General features: G+C 43.8%; 1 long non-coding RNA gene across 1 annotated transcript in view; it reads left to right on the top strand.

Annotated features, from left to right (window-relative positions):
* The window catches only part of LOC105086348 (uncharacterized), a 56,816-nt gene extending 52,259 nt beyond the window's left edge, over positions 1 to 4,557 (top strand). Inside the window, exon 4 of the long non-coding RNA XR_004140438.2 lies at positions 288 to 4,557. This is a non-coding gene — a long non-coding RNA (uncharacterized LOC105086348). The remainder of the gene's footprint in view (positions 1 to 287) is intronic.
* The last annotated feature ends 8,559 nt before the right edge of the window (positions 4,558 to 13,116 follow it).

The following is a 13,116-nucleotide window of genomic DNA, read 5'->3' as shown; positions in this document are numbered from 1 at the left end:
TGGCTGAAATTAAATGGCCCAACATATTTAATTTCAGAGATGTTATTTCCTTTTTTGTAAAATAAGGCTATTCATTTTACCTGAAAAAATTCTTGGAAGTTTTAAATATTATAAAATTCTGGCTCAATACTTCACCTATATATGTTCCACATGTGTTATATATGGAACATGTATTATAGAAGATTATTTTTGCATTATTTTCCCAAAGAAGCCTATTACAGCTTTTGTTAGAATGTCTATCTTTTTTAATTACTTTTTTTTTTTTTTTTTTTTACTATTTTGCACAGTGCCTGCAAGGGAGAGAAAGCCAAAGAAAGTGGAGAAGTGCAGAGGGAAGAAAGGGAAAGAGGATGAGCAAGAGAAGAATGATTTCTGGCACCCAAGGCACACAGAGCTGCTTAGCCTTTGGGTACAGCATGAAGACTTCTGCAACTCTGAACTTTTGAACATTTTGGAAGGGTTACTTTGCATTTAAAGGTGCAAATATGACTCAATAACTCTGAATTGTTTTGTGTAGTTGAATACTTCATCCACTGGATAAAGAAGATTATCTATCTATCTATCATCTATCTATGTATCTACACACACACACACACACACACACACACACAATGGAATACTACTCAGCCATAAAAGGGAATGAAATAATGCCATTTGCATGGATGGACCTGGAGATTGTCATTCTAAGTGAAGCCAGAAAGAGAAAGAAAAATGCCAAATGATATCACTTAAATGTAGAATCTTAAAAAAGACACAAATGAACTTATTTACAAAACAGAAAAAGATTCACAGATAGAGAAAACAAACTTATGGTTACAAGTGGGGGAAGACATACTTCTTCATGTGCCCCTTCCAAACAACAAAGATTTAGCATCTATTTACAGACTAAAGTGCCTTGAGGGAGTTATGAGATCCAGCACCATATGCCATGGGACCCAGGAGGAGCCTTGCCCACCTGCACATTGAGTAATAGGCTTGTAGACCTTGATCTTGGCTGTTGACCCTGAAGTGGTCCATGAACTAGCTCCTGTTCCTCCCAGCCATGATCCAGGAGCCCCTGGAGAACCCTGTCTCAGACAATCACTCACACATGAACGAGCCTATCTGGAAGTCCAGGTTTTGAATGGAGAAGTGTGCTGGAACAAAAAAGTATGAGTTTGGATGCATTGGAGATAGAAGAAAATTTTGACTTGACCCACATCAACCCTTCCCCAAGGTGGCACAGTTCAGGGCCAAGAGAGATCATTTCAGCTCATAATTCCTCCTACTTCAGTACTTCACTTTCAATAATGAATAAATCATCAAGATCGAAAAGCAATAAGGAAATTTTGGACTTGAACTATACTTTAGATCAAATTGACCTGACAGACATAAAGAGAACATTCCTTTCAACACAGGCAGAATGAACATTCTTGTCCAACACACATGAAACAAAACATTCTCCAGATAGATATTATAGTTTGTTTTTTTTTTTACAGCTCAGCCTCATTTTTTTCAATTGAAGTATAATTTATGTACAATATTATGTAAGTTACAGGTTTACAACATAGTGATTTAAAATTTGTAATGGTTATACTCTATTTATGGTTATTATAAAATATTACCTATACTTCCTGCATCATACAATATATTCTTGTAGCTTATTTTATACATAATAGTTTGTACCTCTTAATCCTCCATCCCTATATTGTCCTTTCCCCCCCTCTGTTCCCACTGGTAACTGCTAGTTTGTTCTCTGTATCTGTGAGTCTGATTCTTCCTTATTGTCTTCACCAATTTATTGTATTTTCAGATTTCACATATAAGTGATATCATGCTGCATTTGTCTTTCTCTGTCTGACTTCTTTTACTTAGCATAAGACCCTCCAAGTCCATCCATGTTGCAAATGGCCAAATTTCATTCTTTTTTATGGATAGGTAATAGTCCATGGAACTTTCAGAGAATTAGAATAATTTTAAAATTTGTATGGAAATGCAAAGACCCTGAATAGCCAAAACGATCTTGAGAAAGAAGAACAGAGCTGGAGGAATCATACTCCCTGGCTTCAAATTTTACTACAAATCTACAATAATCAAAACAGTATAAAACTGGCACAAAAACAGACACACAGATCAATGGAACAGAATAGAGAGCCCAGAAATAAACACACACACCCACAGTCAACTAATCTTTGACAAAGGAAGCAAGAATATACAATGGAAAAAGACAGTCTTGCAGTAAGTGGTGCTGGAAAACTGGACAGCTACCTGTAAAAGAATGATATTATAATATTATCTTAACACCATATACAAAAATTAAAAAAAATTAAAGTGGATTAAAAGCCTAAATGTAAGAACAGAAACCATAAAGCTTCTAGAGGAAAACATAGGCAGACTATTCTTTGACATAGATCATAGCAATACTTTTATCTGTTTCCTAAAGCAAAGGAAATAAAGGCAAAAATAAGCAAATGGTACCTAATTAAACTTAAAAGTTTTTGCACAGAAAAGATGACCATCAACAAAACCAAAGACAATACTGAATAGGAGTAAATATTTGCAAGTAATATGACTTATAAGAGGCTAAAATTCAAAATATACAAGCAGTTCATACAACTCAAAAAAAAATTTTTTTAATTGAGCATAAGATATGAACAGACTTTTTTTTTTCTCCCAAAGAAGACATGCAAATGGCCAACAGGCATTTGAAAAGATGCTCAGCATCACTGACCATCAGGGAAATGCAAATCCAAGGCACAACGAGGTACCACCTCACATCTGTCAGAATGGCTGTTATCAAAAATCACAAATGACTAATGTGGAGGATGTGGAGAAAAGGGACCCGTCACACACTGTGGCCGGTGAGCCTGGCTGCCGGGACCTTGAGATGACCAGTCCCTCAAGATCCTGGGGGCCCCCTCAGCCCTCCGCCTCAGAGTCACCCGACAGTCAACCTGGTGACCCAGCTGCTGTCCAAGTCGCAGGTGGAGGACCCCTTGCCCCTGTGTTCTCGGGCACACCAAAGGGCAGTGGGGCTGACTAGGGTGTTGGCCTTGACCTGGAGGAATTCCTAAGCCACTCTTTCGGTGTGGGTGTGGCTGATGGGCCCCAGGATGGCCAGGCCGACTTGCCCGCTCTTGGCCTCCTTCCTTGCTGACTGGCTTGAGGGCCATGGCATGATCCCTGCAGACGTCGAGTCCCTGCAGCGTGAGGTCCAGATGGATGCCCCTATGCTGCTGCCTGACCTGCCTGTCCTCCAGGAGCCTTGAGGCCCACAGTCTGTGCCTTGCTGCCAGGGGCGGACCCAGCTCCAAGACCGCAGGAACATTCCCCAGGGCACCAGCCCAGCAGGGGAAGCTCATCTCAGAGCCACCCTGCAGCCTTAAGCAGTCCCCTGAGCCACCAGTGAGCCACAGGCAGGATCGGAAGAGCCCTACCTCCGAGCGGATATAAATTGGTGTAGCGAGTATGGAAAGCTGTATGGAGGTTTTTCAAAAAACTAAAACAACCATATGATCCAGCAACTCCACTCCTGGGTACATACCTGAAAAAAACAAAAATACTAAATTGAAAAGCTTCATGCATTCCAATGTTCACACTAGCATTATTTACAATAGCCAAGATATGGAAGTAACCTAAGGGTCCATCAACAGATGAATGAATAAAGATGTGGCATATACACACAAAATAAGACATAGAATACAAACTTGTGGTTGCCAGGTGGAGGGAGGTGGGAAGGGGCAGACTGGGAGTTTGAAATTTATAGATACTGACAGGTATATATAGAATAGATAAACAAGATTATACTGTATAGCACAGGAAAATATATATAAGATCTTGTGGTAGCTCATGGTGAAAAAGAATGAGACAATGAATATATGTATGTTCATGTATAACTGAAAAAACTGTGCTCCACACTGGAAATTGACACATTGTAAACTGACTGTAACTTAATTTTAAAAAATGTTGTGATATATTATACAATGGAATACTACTCTGCCATGAAAAGAATAAAATAATGTCATTTGCAGCAACATGGATGGACCTAGAGATCATCATTCTAAGTGAAGTAAGCCAGAAAAAGAAAGAAAAATACCATATATCACTTGCAATTTTTATTTCATATGTGGTTCAAAAAAGTGTAATGAATGGATGTTGTTTGATCCAGGTTTATGTGTACTCATGCATAACAGCACTGCCTGCGCGAGCAGTACAGGCAGCCAAAAAGGCCATAGGAAGGAGGTTATAAGTGGAACAAGTTTCCTTCCGGTTCAGCTGTGGTCTTCAGGCTGTTTTGCGTTAATATTCTCTAATGAGTTTTGAAAAACTATGAACCTCTATTCTTTATAAAGTGTGGCATATAAATATTTTAATTCAAGATTAGATACTTGCTGTCTAGTTTTTGCTCTTCCAAAAGCATCCATCCATAGAAATTCAGTGTCCAGGATCATTCATATAAATAAGCATACGATTAGTTCTTGCTCGACAGTTGAATGTTTAGCATCTTTCCTCTCTCTGAACTCCTGTTTCTATTCTCTTTCCCTTATTGGTATTTATCAGGAGGTAATTTATGTTTGAATATCTTTATGGGCAGAAACGTCACTTTATCATTTATTTATAAATCATGTGTGTACATTTCATTGCAGTGTAATCTAGAGATCGCTAACCTCTAATCTTTTTTAAAAATCTTATTTTTTCTAATCTCTAAACTTCTCTTGCTCTAATAGTAAAGATTTCTATTTTTATTTAAATCTGGAAGCCACTGACTCTTTCCCACTAATCTGTGCTATTTTCATAAATAACTGTAATATAAATTAACTACAAGTAACTGCTTTTTGAAACTGCATTAGGTGCTGGGCTGTTATTTATACTGGCATAGAAACTGTGTACTGATGAATGCACAAAGGACAGTGATATTTTTTGGTGACTAGTTAGACTCATGTGTGTGAGTAAGACGTTTTGTCAACTATATGAAACTCAGTGCCGTTTCATCACATTGTGACCAACCTCAGGTTTATGTCAGGCCCTGCTGCGTGGAGCGCCCGGCCAGGTGGGCCGTGTTGCCCCCTCTGGATCAGAGGACACTGACTCGGTCGCTTTCTGGTCTCGCAGCTGATCGAGGACATGAGAGGGGACTCTGCTGGGGTGGCTCCTGGGAAATGGAGCCCACCCCACCTGAGCTGCCGCCCCTCAGCCCCTCAGCGTCCTACTCATCACCAATTCTCAGCTCTGCCTCTTGGAAACAGCCATTTCCCTCCACGTCCGCCAGCACCCTCCGGTCTCCCAATTCCCACTGAAAGCTGCTCTGCCTTGCTCTGTCCAGCCAGCCCCGCTCCTCCAACCTAGAGCAGCCGGAGCAAGTCCGCCCCCAGTCCTGTAGGGCTTCTGTGGCTCTGAGCGAGTGGCCAGCTGTCTGCGCCCCCTCTCCCCGTGCCCCCACCCAGCAGCAGAGAGTAGAGCTCCTGCCTCTGGTCCCTCCCCCATGATCGATCATCCAAGGCCTGCCCCATGCAGGACCCTGGGGTGGAGGGGCACTGCCGCCGTGGCTGGAGGTCAGAGCCAGAACGTCAGGTGGAAACCTAAGTTTTGCAACCAACTGGCTGCCTCAGGCCGGAAGCAGTCTTTGGAGAAACACCGGGAGCAGACCCCCCCCACCTGGTTTCTTTCCATCCGAAGGCACCCCGCTCGGTGCTGGCACCAGGAGGTCGGGCAGGGTGTCATGGTGCTGGCTCTGTAGTTCACAACCACGGAGGCACCTGCCCAGTGGACACCAGCCCGCTGAAGGGTGTGAGGACTCCGTGCGATGCGGTTCCTGGGGCCACCATCACTCGTGGACACGTTTTGCATCCCGACACATTGTTTATTGACAACTCACATACATGGGAAGCTCTCCTCCCGTGCCCCCCCACCCCCTTTCCCCCCAACTCACCCCCCCCACCCGAGTGCACCCCCTGCTGCCAAGGGAACAGTCAAGAGACCTCCCTGAGGAAATCCTCCAAGGCCCTTTGGATTGCAAGGACCTCAGCCTCCTGCTTGCACCACTCCTCCTGCTGCTGCAAGGCCTCCACTTCCCGCTCCAGGTCGTAATATCTCCCCGGCAGCCTCTGGAGCTCAGCCAGGGACTCCTCTATGGTCAGGGCCGGGGGCTCCCCTGGGACGTGCCCACGCCCCTCCCTCCCTGCCGCGACCCGGGGCTCCTGTTCTCCTGGCACCTTTCTCCTCCCCAAGATTAATCTGAACAAGAAGATGACCCCGCAGGTGTTGTAGAACCAGGACGTTCGGTGGAATGTGGTCCCAGGCCAGGGGCCCGCCAGCACCTCGGCCCAGTGACCCATAAGGAGGAGGACCACGCTCTCAAGGGTCCCGGGCACCGAAATGGTGACGTTGGAGTGCCTGCCCTTGCCAAAGCCCGCCATCGCCTCCTTGGAGCACCACTGACACGACTGCTCCAGCCGCAGCACCGGTATATGGAGCCTGGCCTGGGCTGGTGGCCTGGGATGTTTCCAGTCCGTGTTAGGGACAGGACGGCCTTTGGGTCCAGGTCGCCGTTTCTGCTCTCGGCCTCCCGTCTGGCTGGCTGGCTGTAGGGCAGGCTGGACTGTTGGTACCCATCCTTCTCTTCGTGGAGAAGGTTGGGGCTGAGAGTCAGGGAGGGAACCAGGGCCAAGGGAGCCAGGGCCAAGGGAGCAGGGCCAAGGTAGGGGACGGCACGCCTGAGGATCGGAAGGATGTCCTTCTCGTCCACGGTGTAGCAGCCTCTTCCTGCCGGCTGACCCGGGACCGGCAGAGGTGCCGACGGCCAGAGGCGTAAGTGGACTTGGGGCTCGTCAACGTGAGGCTTGGGGCCGGATACCCGCGGCTCAGCTGGAGGAGGTCCTGGGGAGTGCGGCACAGGAGTCAGCGGCTGCCCTCTGTCCGAAGTCTGTGAGTGGTCGCTTGGCGGGCTGGTTGGCAGCTGCGTTGGGACAGCAGAGGCCTGGGAGGGACAGTCCCAGGATGGGCAGGGGTCCGCTGTGCTCCTGTTGTCGGAGCCCGATCCCCCGCTGCGGGGCTGGAACCAGAAGGAGAGGAGCCAGGCCAGCCCATGCCGGTACAGGGGGCGCCGGGTGCGGGTACGCGGGCTTGCTGGCCCGCAGAGGGGCCCGAAGGTGGACCCTGGCACTAGAGTAGAGTGCTCGGTGTGGGTGAGGGACCCGGGGCAATCGGAGTGGGCATGGAGTGTGTCAGAGGTGGGTATGGAGAAGGCGGTCGAGGACGTGGCCACAAGTAGCAGGAGAACCGGAAAGGCCATCTCTGCTATGGCTCACCTTGGCAGCGGCGCCGGCTTTTATAACCGCCCGTGGTGCATCATAATAATGCCTCCCTGTGACCCCTGCGGCCTGTCTGGCCAATCACCAGGCTGCTCTCAGCAGGCCACGCCTCCGGCCAGTCGCCAGGAGGCTGTCACCGTGTCCCTCTGTAACGGAAAAGAACAAATCGGACTCCATATTGGCTCTGTTCCTGTGGCTTTGACCACTGTGCCTTGTTTTCCAGGCTTAGTCTTGCTAGCTGTGCACCTTTTGTGAAACAATGTTGCCTTTAGCCTGAAATGTACAGGAGAGCCTATTCTCGGGACTCCGACCTTTAAGGATGTTAGCACTTCTGCACTTATGTAGAGATGGTAAGTTGCAAAACAGAAAATAACCTTTGTTTTGTTGGAGGTTTACAGGGACACCATGGCCTGACCCACATGGACGGCTGCAGGAACAAAGACTTCCTGCAGCGAGAAGTTTGCAACAACCACACCGCCTCCCCTGTTTTTCTGTATAAAAGGAGACTGTATTCTGACTGGAGTAGGCTGGTTCTCCAAGACATTAGTAGGCCAACCTCTTGGTCGGCCAGCTTTCCAAATAAAGTCGCTATTCTTTGCCCCAACACTTTATCTCCCGTTTTATTGGCCTGTCGTGCGGCGAGCAGAACGAGTTTGGACTCGGTAACAAGTGGGATTTCTGGTCACTGAAGAGGGGCACCACGGGAGGGGCAGGCTTTAGGGGCGGGAAAGCAAGGGCGAGCTTTACCTCGGACAAGTGAGGTTTGAGGAGCTATTACACGTCCGAATAGAGCTGTCAAAAGCACAGTTGGAGATACGGGTCTGGAGTTCAAGAAAGAAGTTAGAAGGACAAAGATGGTAACTTAGAGGCTCCTGAATGTCCCTTCTACCACAGAGGCACTGAGTACACGGCTATTTATGGAGCAATTGCCTCTGAGAGAAACCCAGAGCCTGGCTGAGTGTTTCCTACAGATAGGGTAACAGAAAACACCCACATCAGAAGGGGTAGGAAAGGCACATCCCCACCATAAACCCCACCCCCAGCGCAGTGCCCTGCAATTGAGGGGACCCCCAACTCCCAGCTTCTCCCTGTGGAGCGAGGGGTCTAAACTGAACAACTCGCACCCCCCTCAACTTTAAGGCTTCCATCCAAGGGGTGAGCTCCAGGTCACTGAGCTGTGAAAGTCAGCAGGGCCTGTGTCCACCAGCCCCACAGGAATGCGGCCAACAGGGAACCAGTGGGAGCACCAGCACCTGCTGGGCTACTCCCCGAGGCCCCAGCTCAGAGGTTGCAGGTAGAAATGTGATCTTCCCGCTTCCACTTCCCTGGAAGGGGTTTGGTTGCAGACTTTGCAAAGGGCCGCCTGGGGCCCAGCATCTAGTTAGCACACACCCAGGTGCCAGCCGTGACCCTCCCCAGAGCCCCGCCTTCTCCCTCTGGCTCACTCCAGCAGTAAAACCAAGCATCTCCCTGGAAGGAGTTTGTCCACACATCTAGTGCCCCAGCTTTTATAGCTGCCATTCGAGAGATGGCCCCCAGTCACCCAGGTTTGGTAGCCTGTAGGACTTCCACTCCCGAGTGCCACAGGACTAAAAGAAAGGTGCGCTTTTTAAATGGACACAGGAGTACCCCCTCAGCTATACCCCACAGCTCAGCACGGGGTGAGCAAGTCAAAACACTCATCCTCCAGTTTCTCCAAAGAAAGGGCTTCATTACGCACTTTCTCAGTCCTGTCTGAGGGTCCAGCTTCCAATCGACCCACATTTAGGCGCTGCCTGAGAGTTTCCCCTTTGGAAAACTGATGGGTCTTGGGAGCCACTAAAAACAAAGAGAGCAGTTTGGGCAATCGCAGAGGTTAATAAAGACACAACCAGGAGCTGAGGGCTGGCTGACTGCCAGGGTTCAACTCCTGCGGGAGACCATTCCATCCAGACTGGCAGAGGTGGTGGTTTTATCTAATGTGCAGAAACCAACACAGAGAGTCAAGGAAAATGAAGAAACAGGGGAATAGATTCCAAACAAAAGAACAAGCTAAATCTTCAGAAACGTACCATAATAAAATAGAAAGAAATGATTTACTCTGAGAGAGAGTTTAAAATAACAGTCATAAAAATGCTCACTGATTCAGGAGAACAATGCATGAACAAAGTGAAAACTTCAACAAGAGACAGAAAATATTGAAAAGTACAGAACAGCAATCATAGAACTGAAAAATAGAATAAAACAATTGAACTGAAAAGTTCAACTGGGAAGTTCAATAGTAGACTAGATTGATCAAAAGGAATGATCAACAAACTTGCAAACAGGGCAGTAGAATTTATTCAAGCAGAGAACAAGAAGGAAAAAGAATGAAGAGTGAAGATACTTAGGGGACTTTCAGGAACCTCCAAGCAGGCGAACATGTAGATTAAAGACATTCCAGAGAAGAGAGAGGAAAAGAGGCAGAACGCCTATTCAAGGAAATAATAGCTGAAAACTTCACTAGACTGGGAAGAGAAACAGATGTCCTGACTCAGGAAGTCTCTCAGGATGATATACATTCAAAATGCTGAAAGAAAAAACCATCAACCAAGAGTCCTCTACCTGGCAAAGCTGTCCTTCAGAATTAAATGAGAGAGAAAGAGTTTTACAGACAAACAAAAGCTGAAGAAGTTCATCACCACTATCATTGCCTCACAAGAGATGCTAAAGGGAGTCCTTCAAGAGGAAATGAAGTGATGCAAATTAGTAACAGGAAAACATAGTAAAGCATAAAACTCACTGGTAAAATTAAAAATAGTTCCATTCAGAATACTCCTCTATTTTAATGCTGGTGGTGGTGAAATCACTTATAAATCTAGTATGAAGGTTAAATAACAAACATTGATGTAACTATAATTATGATGATTTGTTGATGGATACACAGGTAAAAATAGATAAATTGTGATATTAAAGACAAAATGTGTGTGGGGGGGTAAAAATGGAGAACTTTAATATGTGTGCAAAGTTGTTACCAGCTTGAGACAGACTGTTATGTTTTCTGTAAGCCTCATGGTAAACTCAAAGCAAAAATATACAGTAGATATACAAAAGAAGAAGAGAAAGGAATTTAAGAATAGCACTACATAAAATTATCAAATCACAAGGACAGAGAGGAAGAGAGGAAAACAGGAACAGAGGAATTACAAAACAGCCAAGAAATAATCAGCTAAATGGCAATAGTAAGTCCTTATCTATCAATTATTAGTTCAAGTGTAAATAGACTAAATTCTCTAATCAAGACACAGAGTAGCTAAATGGATTAAAAAAAATAAGACCCAACTATATGCTACCTACAAAAGATTCATCAGCTTTAAAGACACATGCAGACTGAAAGTGAAGGGATGGAAAAAGATACTCCATGCAAATGAAAAACAAAAGAAAGCAGAGGTAGCTGTACCTCAGAAAAAATAGACTTTAATCAAAATACTGTAATAAGAGACAGAGAAGGTCATTATATAACAATAAAGGGGTCAATTCAACAAGAAGCTATAACACTTGCAAATATTTATGTGCCCAACATAGGAGCAGCAAAATATATAAAGCAAATATTAATAGACAGCAATACAAAATTATGGGGGGGACTTTGATACCCAACTTTCATCAATGGATAGATCATCCAGACAGAAAATCAGTAAGGAAACACTGGCCTTAAAGAACATGTCAGAACATTTCATCCAATAGCAGCAGAATACACATTCTTCACAAGTGAACATGGAACATTCTCCAGGATAGAGTCTATGTTAGGCACAAAATAGATCTTAAGGAATTTAAGAAGGCTGAAATCATATCAAGCATCTTTTTCTGGCTGCAATGGTATAAAACTAGAAATCAATTGTAAGAAGAAAACTGGAAAGTTCACAAATATGTGGAGATTAAACAAGACGCTCATGTTTGACCAGCCCACAGCTAACATCATACTCTACAGTGACAATCTGAAAACTTTCCCTCCAGGATCAGGAACAATCAGGACATCCATCCTCACCAGTTCTATTCAGCATTGTACTGGAAGCCATAGCCAGAGCAATTTGGCAAGAAAAAGATATAAAAGGCATTCAAACTAGAAAGAAGGAAGTAAGATTATCTCTGTTTACAGCTGACATGTTATTATATACAGAAAACCCTAAATGTTCATCAACAGATGAATGGATAAGGAAAAAATGATACATATATATATATAAACAAAGGAAGAAAATCTTGAAATTTGCAACAACATGGATGAAACTTGAGGGGATTATGTTAAATGAAATAAATCAGACAAAGACAAATAAATACTATATGATCTCAAATGGGATTCAAAAGAGCCAAACTCATAGAAAGAGACCAGACTGGTGTCGACCAGGGGTTGGGAGGTGGGCAAAATTAAGAGATGTTGATCAAAGGGTACAAACTTTCAGTTTGTAAGAGGAGTATGTTCTGGGGATCTAATGTACAGTGTGGTGACTACAATTATAATGTTGCATTCTACGACTGAAATTTACTAGAGAGTAGAACTTAAGGGTTCTCATCAAATAAAAAAGTATGTGAGATTTTGGATGTGTTCATTAACTCAGTAGGAATCTTTTCACAACGTCCATGTAATTCAAATCACTGACACTTTAAAAATTTTACAGTTTTATTTATCAACTTTATGTTAATAAAACTGAAGAAAAGAACTTAGCAGTACAATCACGGAGGTGAGTTTTAACCTACAGACCAAACACAGACCTCTGGTTACTTTACAAAACACGAATAGCATTTAAAAACATGTATTTAAGGACAACAGAACCATGTCAATGTAAGTTTATTCTACTGCTACAAATGAACATAACCTCACAAAGAAAAAAGTTAATAGATGTCATCTTTTTTTAATGAATAATGGTTGGATTTGTTTGTGACAGCATGTTACTTATGTGTACAAGAAACATATATATGTAATTTTTAAAGGTATAGAAATAATTTTAAGAATTAATATTCTAGTTAGTACCTACAACTCTAATTATTACTTAATACCGAGTTAGAATTCATGCCCCCATCCTTAAGCTTCCCAAATTAAAGCCATTACTTACAAAAAGCCAAATCAAATGTTTACGGATGTTCGAAAATGAACACAAAAGAAATGTGACCATATAAATTGGAAGACATTAACTCTTAAATAGTATATGTAATAAAATTAGTGGAAAGTATTTAAAGATATGTAAGGTAAATATTTATATATAGAAGAACAAAATGTTTAACGTACAGGATAAAAGTTTACGGAATAAACAGAAGAGATTTTGAGCTTGTATTAAACATTGTTTAACTGGATAGAAAATCCTGTGAGTGTAGAAATAATTTTCTTGTAATTCTCAAAGAAGGAAATAATATAAACTTTAATTCATGGTAACAGAGTTGGCTGGAAAAATGCCAGTTTGACCTCGGAGCTTTCCTTCCCACCAATCAAAATGTGAGTCTCTTTTTGATAAAACTGTGATTCTGTCTCCAGCTTGACAATTCAAGTCTCCTGGCTGTTGTCCTTCAAAAGAATACAGTGCTCTCACTTCTGTAGGCTGGTTTCAATTGCCTAAAATAAGAAAAAGTATTTAAATTATTCACTTTTTTATGAGGAAACTGGAAGTATGTGTCAGTAAGATATCAGTTAACAACTCGGGGCTTGGTGTGCGGACGCCTTGGAAGCACGTGGGCTGTGTGATTTCACCCCATTGTGAAGAGCACACGTTTGGTAATAACACTCCCTAAATCCACACGCGTCAAACTGCGTTCGATTATGTACTTAAACATGTGTTTAGCAAATATTTGTGGCTATAATTGTTTAAATTTTGAATAATCT

Source organism: Camelus dromedarius, chromosome 11 (assembly GCF_036321535.1).
Source record: "Camelus dromedarius isolate mCamDro1 chromosome 11, mCamDro1.pat, whole genome shotgun sequence".
Taxonomy (NCBI): domain Eukaryota; kingdom Metazoa; phylum Chordata; class Mammalia; order Artiodactyla; family Camelidae; genus Camelus; species Camelus dromedarius.
This window is presented reverse-complemented; position numbering and strand designations above follow the sequence as displayed.